The 14,760-nt window shown below is 41.0% G+C and overlaps 1 protein-coding gene and 1 long non-coding RNA gene across 2 annotated transcripts in view; one reads left to right on the forward strand and one right to left on the reverse strand.

Annotated features, from left to right (window-relative positions):
• LOC309354756 (vomeronasal type-2 receptor 26-like) overlaps positions 1 to 14,760 on the forward strand; it is a gene marked incomplete at its 3' end in the record, with an annotated part of 89,688 nt that overhangs the window by 35,745 nt on the left and 39,183 nt on the right. The window lies entirely within an intron of this gene.
• Positions 4,445 to 8,217, reverse strand: LOC309355982. Its single transcript, XR_014162681.1, has 2 exons — positions 7,894 to 8,217; positions 4,445 to 5,288 (listed from the first exon to the last, which is right to left on the reverse strand). It is a non-coding gene; the product is annotated as an uncharacterized lncRNA (long non-coding RNA).

The raw sequence follows: 14,760 nt of genomic DNA on the forward strand, positions 1-14,760 counted from the left end.
GGCCTTTGTGTTGCATTGTTTACGTTGCAATATAGTGTTTTCTGCACGTTTTATTCCCGGGGTGTCTAACGAAGTTGCTGATGCTCTGTCCCGTTTTCAGATGGAGCGGTTCAGACTTCTGGTTCCAGAGGCTCGGATACATCCGGAATATTTCCCGGAACATCTCTGGAACCTTGGCAGCAATTAGCTTTGCAGGGAGTAGCGGCATCTGTTTCCTCTTCTACCCTTAAATCGTACACGAAGGCCTGGTCTGATTTTTTAGCTTTTAGACGGCAGGCAGGCAGCGTCGTGGAAGGGGTCCCACCCACCTCCTCGCAGGTGTTGAGCTATTTGGCACACTTATTTCAGTTGGGGCGTGCAGTTAAGACCATTCGGATTCAGGCAGCTGCCATCGCATTTTTCTGTAAAACGATTTTTGATAAAGACCCGTGTGCGAAATTTATTGTACGCAAAGCCCTCGAAGGTTGGGGGAAACTCCGCCCTTCCCAGCCTGCGACCCGCCACCCTATCTCTTTCGAATTATTGAGCAGTATGCGCAGGAAGTTGCGGGAGGTATGCTGGTCAGGGTATGAGGCTCGCCTATTTTCGGCCGCCTTCTCTATCACCTTTTTTGGGGCTTTGAGAGTGGGCGAACTAGTTGTGGAGACCCACAGGAACGATCGTTCCAGGGGTCTTCTGCTCCAGGACGTGCAATTGTCCTCTGCCGAACTCCGAGTCTTGATTCGGAATTCTAAGACGGATCAGTTGGGAAAAGGCGCCCTCATTCGTCTCCCGGCCACGGGCGAAGCAGGCCCGTGCCCTGTCAAGGATGTCCGCAAGTATCTGGCAGTGCGCGCCCCAGGGGATGGGCCTTTGCTAAGGCATGAGAATGGGCAGCCATTAGCAAGACACCAGTTTTCAAAAGTGATGCGCAAGGCGATTCTAGCTTGTGGGGGCACTGCTTATGGGTTTGCCCCTCATTCATTCCGGATCGGGGCTGCGACGACGGCAGCACACTGGGGCTTATCAGCCGCAAAAATTAAAGATTTGGGTCGCTGGAAATCAAATGTGTTTAGGGGTTACGTCCGTTAATATCATGGTTCTTACATTTGTTTTGCTTTGTTTACTTCAGGTTTAGCGACTATCCGTATTTGGATGGTCGGCCACAGTATCATCCACTGGGCTGGTGTTGCAGCACGACAGTCTGGATTGGGCCCCGGTCTCGGCTTTCCTCCGCATGTGCACATATCGTGGCTGTCCAGACGGGGAATGCGTTGGTCAGAGTTCCTGCCGAGGATCCGAAGGCAATTGTTTTTGGATGGGCCACCCTCGGCTGTTGTGGTGCAGCTGGGGGAGAACGACCTGGTTGCCATGGACTGTCTTTCACTTCGCGCTGCAATGGTGGCTGACCTGGAAGTTCTGCAGGCAATGGTGCCCGCAGTAAAAATATTTTGGTCTAAGCTTTTGCAACGCCGCATTTGGATGGGCAGTCAGTGCCCAGATGCCACTGAAAGGGTCAGAAAGCGCATAAACTCTGCGGTGTCAAAGAAGGTGTTGGAATTGGGTGGTGATGTGATTCCCCATCCCGAGATTCATTTTCGGGCCGCACCTCTTTTCAGAGCCGACGGCGTGCATCTTTCGGCCTCAGGGAATGAGGCCTGGCTGGGGGCAGTCGTGGCCAAGCTGAGGGCTTGGTTGGGTTTGTGAGTGGTTTGGCGGTGAGCATGGGCTCTATGGCGGTTAGGCATTGGTTAATTGGTGCTTGGAGGGGTAAGTGCCTACCCCTCCAAATGATGCGAAAGGGAATTCCGTTAAAGGAATCCAGGGGCTTGCCATTCTTTTGTCCTTGTCCCCGGAGTTGGACTTGGGCCGTGCAAGCCCCACAGGAACATGAGGGTGAGAGGTGAGGGACTGTGGCACAGCTCCATTTTCTCACCCAATATTTGTTTCCCACGCTGGCTTCCAATGATGGCAGGATGCCCAGCTCTGTCCCTGAGGGCATGGACAGATAGTCATAACCAATTGCCTAAGCAACCACTCACATATTTTGTATTTGAATAAAGTTGTGGCCAAAATCATGCCAAAAACCTTAAACAAAAATTCTTGTGTGAAGTGTGTATTTTTTGGGGGGTGGCTTGTGGGACTCAACACGCAAAGCGTGTTCTCCCTAGCAGAGAGCACGTGTTGCGGTTGGGGAAGCAAGCCACCTGCGGTGAATGTGTAATTTTAGAACCCGAGCTTTAAGGGGTTAAACTGGTTGCTGGGGAGTATTGAATGTTGCTAATATGGAGGAGGGGTCAGAGGCTTTAAATATTGGGAACGGACGTAGAACGTCCTCTTGGCTGATTTACACCGGATCACCCGCCCTCCCTCCCTTTAAAGGGTGGTTTCATACTCCATTGACCTTGCTATGCCTGTCATGGGGTCGCTCGCCTTTGAGCGGGGGCCTGGTAGGAATTTTGCCATCTGGCTGATTGGCTGGTGCCATTTGGTTTTTGCCTACTGCGTAGCAAATCGTCACAACTTGTAAGGTTGGCGGTTAGGCATTGGTTAATTGGTGCTTGGAGGGGTAAGTGCCTACCCCTCCAAATGATGCGAAAGGGAATTCCGTTAAAGGAATCCAGGGGCTTGCCATTCTTTTGTCCTTGTCCCCGGAGTTGGACTTGGGCCGTGCAAGCCCCACAGGAACATGAGGGTGAGAGGTGAGGGACTGTGGCACAGCTCCATTTTCTCACCCAATATTTGTTTCCCACGCTGGCTTCCAATGATGGCAGGATGCCCAGCTCTGTCCCTGAGGGCATGGACAGATAGTCATAACCAATTGCCTAAGCAACCACTCACATATTTTGTATTTGAATAAAGTTGTGGCCAAAATCATGCCAAAAACCTTAAACAAAAATTCTTGTGTGAAGTGTGTATTTTTTGGGGGGTGGCTTGTGGGACTCAACACGCAACTACCCAACCCCTTCAAAAATGTACACCTAACTTACAGTTTGATTATGAGGACAATTGATATGTTACTGCAGAAATATAAGCATCTTATTTTCCATTTCCACTTTCCATTTATCTTTAGCTAACATACAGTCCTGCTCCAGTGATGAATGATAAAACTCCAGGCCTTCCATTCTACCAGATGGTCCCTAATGAAGCCATTCAGTATACAGGGATTCTTTCTTTACTTCTGCATTTTGGGTGGACATGGATTGGGCTTGTTGTTATGGATACCTCAGATGGAGAAAGATTTGTGCAAACTGTAGTTCCACTGTTTTCCCAGAATGGGGTCTGTTTTGCTTTCATAAAAAGAATTCCAATATTGACTTTTATTGCTGATGTTAAGAATGTGATAGAAGAGGGCGCAAAAATACATGATGAAGTAATGGGCAGCAAAGCCAATGTATTGGTTGCCTATGGAGAATCGTATTCCTTGGCATTTTTTAGATTTCTTCCATATATATCACAACAAGAACACAAGTCAGGTGAATCAAAAGGTAAAGTCTGGATAGGAACAGCGCAGGTGGAACATACTTCATTTGTTTTTCAAAAGTCATGGGATGATGAACTATTCTATGGTGCTCTCGCCTTCAGAATTCACTCCAATGATGTCCCACAGTTTCATGAGTTTGTTGAGAGCATAAATCCATTCAACAGGGCAGGAGATGGTTTTATCAGGGACTTCTGGCAAAATGCCTTTGGCTGTGGATTTCCAATTCATGCTCTGGATGAAGAGAAGGGGGACTTTTGCACTGGGAAGGAGAAACTGGAAAGCCTCCCTCATTCTTTTTTTTGAAATGAGCATGACTGGCCATAGCTACAGTATCTACAATGCTGTCTATGTTGTTGCCAATGCTTTCCATAAAATGTCCTTCACTAGACTCAAAAGAAGTGCAGTGGTGGAGGAAGAAGGACTGAAACATCAAAAACAACTTTCATTGCTGGTAAGGAACTTAAAGTTCGCTTGTAGATTAACAGAATATTTTGAGTGAAATAATAGATCATAATGTGCAAACAAAACGTTTGCTAAATTCTTTATGATCTCATATTTTCATCTTAATTCTAGTTACCACAATCCAGAATGAAAGGAAAAAAGTTCAACTTTCATACAGCAATCTTGTTTCTTCTTGGGGCCTATGAGGTTAACATTAGCCCAGATCACACTGCTGCACTTTTGGCTTACATTGTATCACTTCCTGTGTTGTTTAGTGTAGTGATGGATAGAATCCATCTTCCCACATCTTCACAGAAATGAACCAGTGTTATTTCCATAGCTTAAAATGATGAATGGGTTGGTGAAATACTTTCATGTGCACAGCTACTCAAATCAGCCCAAACGGTGCTTGTCTTCTGTTCATTCTGCACACACCATTACTATTTTGTCTGAAACATTCAACCGCATCACTTTTGATCAGGAAAAAATGTTCAAGCAATAAATGGGTTTAAACAACAAAAAAGACTTTTGATTGTGACCTGCATTGTGAGGTTGCTTTATTTTGACAACTGCCACAAATTTTCTTTGGTATCCCTTTCAATGCAGCTCCATCATTCCCTTAGAAGTATCTCATTTAACAACAGTGTGGGGGAAATGGTTTCCTTTGACAATAACAGACAGTTTGTAGCTGGATTTGATGTTACCAACTGGGTTAATTCTGGAGAAGAACCTGTAGTGAAAGTTGGGAAGATGGATCCCAAGGCTCACTCAGGCCAAGCGTTCACCATCAATGAAGATGCCATAACATGGCACATTTGGTTTAACCAGGTAAAATTCACCATCCAGCAATTTGGTAGCTATTCTTTAATACTTGTATGAGAAGAAAGTCACTGTCTTTGTGTCTGTGCGTGTGTCTCTGTGTACTTTTAAAAATTTGCTAAATAATGGCAAACTCCAAAAAAGGTAATTAATGTGAATAGAAACACAATAAATATATAGAAAAATATATCAACTCACCATTCAAAAACTATTATTAGTTTTGAATATATGATGGGCCTCTGCTGTTTTATCCCAAGAGAACACAGTATTATAGGATGAAGCCATGGAATAGTGAATCCCATGGATATCTGCACCCCCAGTAAAAGTCTTCTTTCTTTTTCATGACTAGACACAACCTCTTTCTGTGTGTACAGAGAGTTGCCATCCTGGTTCCAGCAAGAAAGTGAAGGAGGGGGAGCCATTTTGTTGCTATGATTGCATCCCATGTCCAGAAGGGAAGATTTCAGACCAGGATGGTAAGAAATAGACTGTACAAAGATTAGGTCCAAGCCGACATAGCATACAAAATTGTTTTTGTTTTCTTCTATTGGGACTGCATGTGAACCTGAAGAAGAATAAAAAATAATTTGTACTATATCTCTCTGGAGAATCTTGTGCCCCTTCTTATATACTAATATTCAAATAGCCATCATTCAGTGTTCAGCTGGGATACATGAATGCAAAAACATATATGCAGATAGGCATGTGCAATATCCCCGCCCCCAAATATCACTAGCCACACCTCCTCCACTCCTGCCTTCTGTGTGATCAAGAAAAGTCTGAAGGAGCCTTGTCAGTGCATTTGCCAGAACATGTTTATAAGCCTCCTTGTGAAGATAAGGCCACATTCCTGATCAGGCCACATTCCTGATCATGAGGATACTTGTAAGCATACCAGCAAATGCATGTACACATCACTAGAAAGGGATGAATTGAGTTTTCCCCATCTCATGTTGCTTTCTCAGATATGCAGTAATAGGTCTGTTACTACAACTGTGCAAGTGATTCAGCTGAATCAAAGTTTTTATCCACATTTGGCAGAATTGGGCTGTTCGAGGTGACACTCAACTTGGCTTGAGACAGCTTTGGATTGTTGAAGGTTGGTGACCCAGAATAATCTAGGGCTGCCTAAGGGAAAGGCATAAGGCAGAAAGGAAAGGCAGGAGTTAGGTGGGAAGAAGGAGATACTGCATAAATAAAGTAGTCCAAAGCTACTTGGCCATTCATATATTTCCCAGTGAAGGTAGGGATGGGGTGGGGTGGGGAAGCTGTTGGAATTTAGCTTCATTTAGCTTGTCTTTCCTGGCTATTTAGCTTCTCTTTCCTGGCTATTATCTCCCTCTTCATGGTCACCGCAACACCCCTTAATGCAATACCATGCAGGATGAAATTCTTCACTTAGCAGCTGGTAAGCAAGTGATTCCACCCTACAGGATTCAGGTTGCTCCTCCTTCCTACGAGTCATCCCTTCTGGGGAGGTACTTGTGCAAGAGGAATAATATGCTCCATGCAAATAAGATCCTTTACTAAGTATAAGATTCCATCCTACCTGCTGCTCCTTCACTAGGGGCTTCTCTGTTGGGAGCGCCCTTGTTAAGAATCTGAACACAGGATTGAGCCTTCCTACTCTCAGTGCGATGATGTCTACTCACTATATCTCTTTTACACACACAAACAATTTATTCTTTTGGCTGTAAGCTACATCAATTCTTTTAAATATAAGTGTTAGGTATAAATAATAAACTCATTATGAACTTGTATCTTGAAAAAGCTACACTTAGAAAACTGGGCCTCTATCATCTATCTCGTATCTATCGATCAATCTATCATCTATCTATCTATCTATCTATCATCTATCTATCTAATCAATCATCTCATCTATCATCTATCTATCTATCTATCTATCTATCTAATCAATCATCTCATCTATCATCTATCTATCTATCTATCATCTATCTATCTATCATCTATCTATCTATCTATCTATCTATCTATCTATCTATCTATCTATCTATCTATCTATCTATCTATCATCTATCTATCTATCATCTATCATCTATCTATCTATCTATCTATCTATCTATCTATCTATCTATCTATCTATCATCTATCTATCTATCTATCTATCTATCTATATCTATCTATCTATCTATCTATATCTATCTATCTATCATCTATCTATCTATCTATCTATCTATCTATCTATCTATCTATCTATCTCTATCTATCTATCTATCTATCTATCTATATCTATCTCTATCTATCTATCTATCTATCTATCTATCTATCTATCAATCTATCATCTATCTATCTCTATCTATCTATCTATCATCTATCATCTATGTATCTATCTATCTATCATCTATCTATCTATCATTTATCTATCATCTATCTATCATCTATCTATCTATCTATCATCTATCTATCTATCTATCTATATCTATCTATCTATCTATCATCTATCTATCTATCTATCTATCTATCTATCTATCTATCTATCTATCTATCTATATCTATCTATCTATCATCTATCTATCATCTATCATCTATCATCCATCATCTATCATCTATCTATCTATCTATCTATCTATCTATCTATCTATCTATCTATCATCTATCTATCTATATCATCTATCTATCTATCTATCATCTATCATCTATCATCTATCTATCTATCATCTATCTATCTATCATCTATCATCTATCTATCTATCTATCTATCTATCTATCTATCTATCTATCTATCTCTATCATCTATCTATCTATCATCTATCTATCTATCATCTATCTATCTATCTATCTATCTATCTATCTATCATCTATCATCTATCATCTATCATCTATCATTTATCTATCATCTATTTATTATCTGTCTATCAATCTTTGATGAGAAGTGTACCACTTATCACTAAGGTAGTGATAGGTAAATCACTATTTTATTCTTTTCCAGATTTGACTGATTGTTATGAATGCACAGATGAAAATTATCCAAACAAAAACAGAGATTTGTGTATTCCCAAGAATGTAAGCTACCTGACATTTGAAGAGCCTTTGGGGCTCACTTTATCCTGTTTGTCTCTTTCATTTTGTTTGATCACAGCTCTTGTCCTAGTAACCTTTATGAAGCACCATGACACCCCTATTGTCAAAGCCAACAACCGGGACCTCACCTACATTCTCCTTATCGCCCTCCTATTCTGCTTCATTTGTGCATTGCTATTCATTGGCAAACCTTGGAAGGTGACATGTCTCCTCCGGCAAACTGCTTTTGGCATCATCTTCTCTGTGGCTGTTTCTTGTGTTCTGGCAAAAACCATCACAGTTGTCCTGGCTTTCATGGCCACTAAGCCAGGATCTAGGGTGAAGAAATGGATTGGGAGAAGCCTTGCCTACTCCATTGTCATCTCCTGTTCTGTCATTCAAGCAGGCACCTGCCTTGTGTGGCTGGCAACCAATCCTCCATTCCCAGATGTTGACATGCACTCTGTGTCTGATGAAATTATACTAGAATGTAATGAGAGCTCTGTAACTATGTTTTACTGTGTTCTTGGCTACATGGGCTTCCTGGCTATTGTTAGTTTTACTGTAGCTTTCTTTGCCAGAAAGTTACCTGACAGTTTCAATGAAGCCAAGTTTATCACTTTCAGTATGCTGGTCTTCTGCAGTGTTTGGTTATCTTTTGTTCCAACTTACTTGAGCACTAAAGGGAAATACATGGTAGCAGTGGAGATCTTTTCTATCTTAACCTCTAGTGCTGGGCTGCTGGGCTGTATCTTTTCTCCAAAATGTTACATTATTTTGTTGAGGCCTGAGCTGAATGACAGGGGCCTGCTAATAAGAAGAAAGTCTTAAAGAAAGTCCTTGTCTTTGTCTTGGTTATTGCCTATGATACAGTGGTGTTTGTTGCATTTATGTAATATATTTTCATGTGTCGCTGTAAGAAACAGCATTATTAATATATACCAACTCACTTTCCTCAAGACTCTTTTTCAAATTCTTCTGCATTCCATAAATTCCATAGATTTCAGACATGTTTAGAAGTTTGGATTCACAGAAGTTTGGATTCACAGAAGTTTGGATTCAATGGACTGTCATAAAAGTCAGACATATGATAGCATAATGCCCTAATCTAATATATGCATTTATTTATTTCTATACTGTTTGGTCATAAAAAACTCAAAGCTAGGGTTGAAGAGAGAAGGTCAACCAGGCCAAAACTCAGAATCAGCGGACTTCCGGTCGGCGCCAGCGTTAATGGCGGTCCTTGCTTCGAGCTCCGAAGCAGGACTGCTCCGTGAGTTCGGGTCTGACCCGCTACGGCGAGCGGGGGACCCCTAAAATCACAGGCGCTGAAGCCTGTGAGCAAGGAGATTCGGTGGGCACCTTTGCGCCCCCCGGTATCGCGAAAGAGCCTTTTTAAAGGCTCCGGAGCGGCAGCGGGTGTGAGCGCGGTGCTGAGGATCGCAACCCAGCCCACAGAGCGAAGCCGCGTCGCCATTGACGGAGAGCGCCGATTCCTTCCTGAAACTACCGATTGGAAATAATACCCGTGAGTAAGATCGATAAATAAAGGGAACGGGACTCTAAAATTTAAGAATTTAAGAAGATTTGGCTGAAAACGGGTCAGGCAAAAATTAAGGAAGTCAGCCTCCCGGAACTACATGTTTGACTGAGCAACGAAAAAAGTAAGCTGCATTTAAAGGGATCGTATTTATCTTTCGCAACTTCGTTAACCTGACATCGAAAGAGGACCTCCCCCCCGGAGAGTGGGAGAGGGGGGGAGGAAAAATTGACTTAATTTTGTTTGGTGGAAAAGAGGAGTTTGGAAACGGAAGTTTTCCGCTGTCAACACCTCTGGCCAGGCTGCCGGGGCAGCGAGCGCCTGGGAGTGAACTGTCAAACTAGATGTGATACAAAGTAAGATTTATCTGAAACAAAATAACGGGACTTTAGTGGACAGAAACTGTAATATTTAAAACCGCAACAAAGTAGGGTTTTTACTTGGACTTTCACTTTTGGAACTTGGCATGGCTACTTCTCTCCCTGTTTCTTTGTTCCTGTACTGGATATAATGTACTCCCTCTAGAGGTCTAAAAGAGAGACTGTTGCTGTGCTGAGGCAGAAACAGTGGGATTTTCCACTTGCAGCTGTTCCTGTGGGAACGACCTTGAGATATGAGCGGCCCACTGGATGAAATATCAACAAGATCCAAAGCAAAGCAGGCTCAGGCTCAAAAGAAAAGAGGCTCCTTGTCAGGTGCATCAGCTGCACAGGAAAGAACAACAACAGTATCAATGGATTCTATGACACAGGCTTTACTCAGGATAAATGAATCTTTAGAAGCACTTACCAAGCAATCCACAGAGAACTCTAAGAAATTGACAGAATTGACAACAAGATTGGATTTGAACACAACGACAATATCGTCTAATACAGATTCTATTAATCGTCTAATTCAGGAAAGTACAGAAACAAGGAGAATAGCCGAGAGCGCTAGGAGCACGGCCGAGGAAACTAAAGGGAAATTTGTTCCTATTGCAAAGAAAGTATATGAACATGATGCAGCCTTGGCCCTTATGGAATTGGAGAGGAAAGGCAAGAACTTGAAACTGAGACTGGTACCTGAAGAGGAAGAGGACAAGCTTGGGGAATTTCTTACAGACAAGTTCCAAGAATTCTGGAGTGATGAATTGGAGGAAGAGGAAGAGGATTTCGCAATAGCTACAGCCTTCCGGATTGGCAGAAAGCAAGGCAAGAAACCAAGGGATTGCTTAATCACCCTTAGATCCAAGGAAGAAAGAGACAAGATACTGAATCTACATTTCCGGAAGGCATTGGTTATTAAAAATTCCCAAATACAGATCTTTAAAGATATTCCCAGATATTTTTTGGAGGTGAGAACACAATTTAAAGACTTAGTTGACCTATTGAAACAAAACAACATTCAATTTAGGTGGGAATTCCCACAAGGGCTGTCTTTCAACTTCAAAGGGAAGAAAATTAAAATAAAAACAATTCAAGACAAAGACTACTTTTTGGAGAGAAATTTTGAGGACTTTCAGAAAGGAACTGTGAGAGAGAGGGAAATACCGGACATTGCAAACCTATCGTTTGGATTGAACCAAGCACCGACTGACGAGGAACAAGAACTCGGAGCAGTGGGTGGGAAAAATACACAATAACAAAATGTCCCTGCAACTTCTGAGTTGGAACTGCAATGGTCTAAACCATCCCCGAAAAAGAGATCAAGTTTTTCATATGTTAAAGAAAGAACAGTCAGACATAATCTGTTTGCAAGAAACCCATATTGCCAGGATACACAGGAAACTTCTGATAAATAAGAGATTAGGACTGGAATTTGTTTCCTCAGACAAAGTTAAGAAAAGAGGAGTGGTGATTTATGCCAAGGAAAAATGGGAACCAAAAATGATTTTTAAAGATGATGAAGGAAGATACCTGGCAGTAGAAATTCAAATTCAAGGGGAAAAGATTTTAATTGTTGGGGTTTATGCTCCTAATGAGGGGAAGGCAGAGTTCTTCAAGAAGTTGCATGAGACTTTAATGGACTTTATGGACTTTAAAATCATCTTGATGGGTGACTTGAATGGAGTTGTCTCCACAAATATGGACAAAGCTGAAAGACAAGTAATATCCAAGGATGGGAGACTACCAAAGACTTTCTTTGAACTCACTGACACCATGGACTTGATTGATATTTGGAGAACAAGGAACCCTCTGGAAAGAGAGGGAACCTTCTTCTCTGAAGCAAAAATGACCTGGACTAGAATTGATCAAATTTGGATTTCTAGCAATCTGGCACCAAGAGTGAAAAAAACAGAAATCTGCACAAAAACCTGTTCCGACCACAATGCAGTTAAGATGGAAATGAAATTAACGACGGCTGGAACCTTTAGATGGAGAATGAATGACACCCTATTTAGAGATGAAGAAATTTATCAAAAGGCCCAAAAAATAGTGAAGGACTATTTTGAGATAAATTTGAGAACGGAGGTGGAGAAAAGAATAGTATGGGACGCAAGTAAGGCCGTGATGCGCGGTTTCCTAATCCAGCAGAATTCTATAAAGAGGAAAAAACAAAATGAGAGAAAGGAAAAGATTTTGAAACAGATAAAAGAAGGAGAGAAGAAATTGAGATCTAAACCAAAGTCTCAGGAGATCTTAAGAGAAATAAAATATTACCAGACACAATATATGGAATTGATGAATCAAGAGATAGAATGGAAAATAAAGCAAATGAGACAAAAGACTTTTGAATCAGCAGATAAATGTGGGAAGCTGCTGTCATGGCAATTGAAAAAGAGACACAAGTTAAATACTGTGACATCCTTGGAAATAGATGGGAAGCTTGTTAACAAACCGAACGAGATAAGTAACTGTTTTCAAAGCTTCTTTAAAAAATTGTATGCACAAGGGCCTGTAAACGAACAAGAAATGGAGGAATTTGTTGAAAAGTATGGACTACCAAAAATTACAGAACAAAATAAAAGGATTTTGAATGAAAAAATTACAGAACAGGAAATAGAGGGTGCCATTCAGAATATGAAATTGGGGAAATCACCAGGACCAGACGGTTTAACTGCGAAATACTATAAAGCCCTTAAGGAATGGTTAATACAACCATTGAAGGAAGTATGCAACCAGATACTAGAGGGGAAAAAGGCTCCCGAATCGTGGAAAGAAGCATTCATCTCACTTATACCGAAGACAGAAACTGAGAAACATCAAGTTAAGAACTACCGCCCTATATCACTCCTGAATGTGGATTATAAAATTTTTGCAGACGTTTTAGCGAAAAGATTTAAGAGGGTATTGGCAGAGGAGATTCACAAGAATCAAACAGGCTTTCTCCCAGGGAGACATATGTCAGATAATGTGAGGAATATTATAGACATTTTGGAGTTGTTAGATGTGGACATTAACAGAAAGGTAGTTTTGATTTTTGTGGACGCGGAGAAAGCCTTTGACAACATTTCTTGGAAATTTATGAAGAAGAATCTCCATGGGATGGGGGTAGGCCAAGGGTTTGAAAACGGTATAGGTGCAATATATTCTGAACAAAGAGCTAAATTAATTGTGAATAATGTGGTAATGGATGAAATACCAATAGAGAAAGGTACACGACAGGGATGCCCTATATCCCCTTTACTGTTTATATCGGTCCTGGAGGTTTTACTAAACATGATTAGAAAGGACCAGCTGGTAAAAGGAATACAGGTCGGAATTAAACAATATAAGTTAAGGGCATTTGCAGATGATCTAGTGTTAACTTTGCAACAGCCAGAAGCTAGTACCAAAAGAGTTTTGGAATTAATGGAGATATTCGGCCAGGTCGCAGGATTTAAATTAAACAAACAGAAAACAAAGGTGCTGGAAAAAAATCTAACAAATGAGGAGAAAGATAGGTTTCAGAGTGAAACCGGGTTGGAAATAGCAAAAAAGGTTAAGTACCTGGGGGTAAATCTAACATCTAAAAATGTGAATCTATTTAAAGACAACTATGAAAAATGCTGGACAGAAGTAAAGAAAGATCTAGATATATGGTCTAGGCTGAAACTTTCCTTGTTAGGCCGAATTGCTGTTATCAAGATGAATGTATTGCCAAGAATGTTATTTTTATTCCAGACGTTGCAGATTCTAGACAAAATGGACTGCTTCAAGAAGTGGCAGAAAGATATATCTAAATTTGTCTGGCAGGGCAAAAAGGCCAGAATAAAATTTAAGATTTTAACTGATGCAAAAGATAGAGGGGGCTTCGCCCTGCCAGACCTAAGACTCTATTATGAATCAGCAGCATTTTGCTGGTTGAAGCAATGGCTACTTCTTGAAGATACAGACATTCTTGATCTGGAAGGATATGACAATAGTTTTGGTTGGCATGCATATCTGTGGTATGACAAGGTAAAGGTCTATAAAAGCTTTAAGAACCATATTGTCAGGAAAGCATTGTATAATGTTTGGAATAGATATAAGGATCTACTGGAAAGTAAAACCCCTAGGTGGTTGTCACCAATGGAAGCGAAAGCAGTGAAAAAACTTAACATGGACTCTAATTGGCCTAAATATTGTGAAATTTTAGAATATGATGGTGAAAAACTGAAGCTTCAAAGTTTTGAGAAGCTAAAGCATAAAGTTCGAGACTGGCTACATTATCGTCAGATAAATGAGACATTTAAGCAGGACAGGAAATTTGGTTTTCAGAAGGAGAGGTCAAAGTTAGAAACAGAATTGTTAGAATCCAATACTAAGAATTTACGGTATCTAAAATGTATAATTTGCTGCTGAAATGGAACACACAGGACGAAATGGTGAAATCAGCTATGATTAAATGGGCACAGGATATCGGTCATGATATTATGTTTGATGACTGGGAACAGTTATGGACCACCGGTATTAAATTTACGGCATGTACTGCCCTGAAAGAGAACATAATGAAAATGATCTATAGGTGGTACATGACCCCAGTCAAACTTGCAAAGATCTACCATTTGCCCAATAACAAATGCTGGAAATGTAATGAGGCTGAAGGTACTTTTTATCATCTTTGGTGGACCTGCCCAAAGATTAAGGCCTACTGGGAAATGATCTATAATGAAATTAAGAAAGTCCTTAAGTGGACATTTGTAAAGAAACCGGAGGCTTTTCTCTTGGGCATGGTCGGCCAATTGGTACCAAAGAAAGATAAGACATTTTTTTATGTATGCAACCACAGCAGCAAGAATCCTGTTGGCAAAGTATTGGAAGATGCAAGAATTACCTACTCTGGAAGAATGGCAGTCGAAGGTGACGGAATATATGGGACTGGCAGAGATGACCGGCAGAATCCGTGACCAGAGGAAAGAGACAGTGGAAGAGGACTGGAGGAAATTCAAAATATATCTTAAAAATTATTGTAAAATTGTGGACTGATAAGATGCCAAGGGGCAGGAAACAAAGAACTACAGCTGTAAATTTTAAACTTTAAGTAAATTTAAAAGGGACTTGATTAAAAATTGACTGATGAGTTGCTCGAAAAAAAT

Source organism: Podarcis melisellensis (genome assembly GCF_964234715.1).
Source record: "Podarcis melisellensis genome assembly, chromosome: 13".
Lineage (NCBI taxonomy): Eukaryota > Metazoa > Chordata > Lepidosauria > Squamata > Lacertidae > Podarcis > Podarcis melisellensis.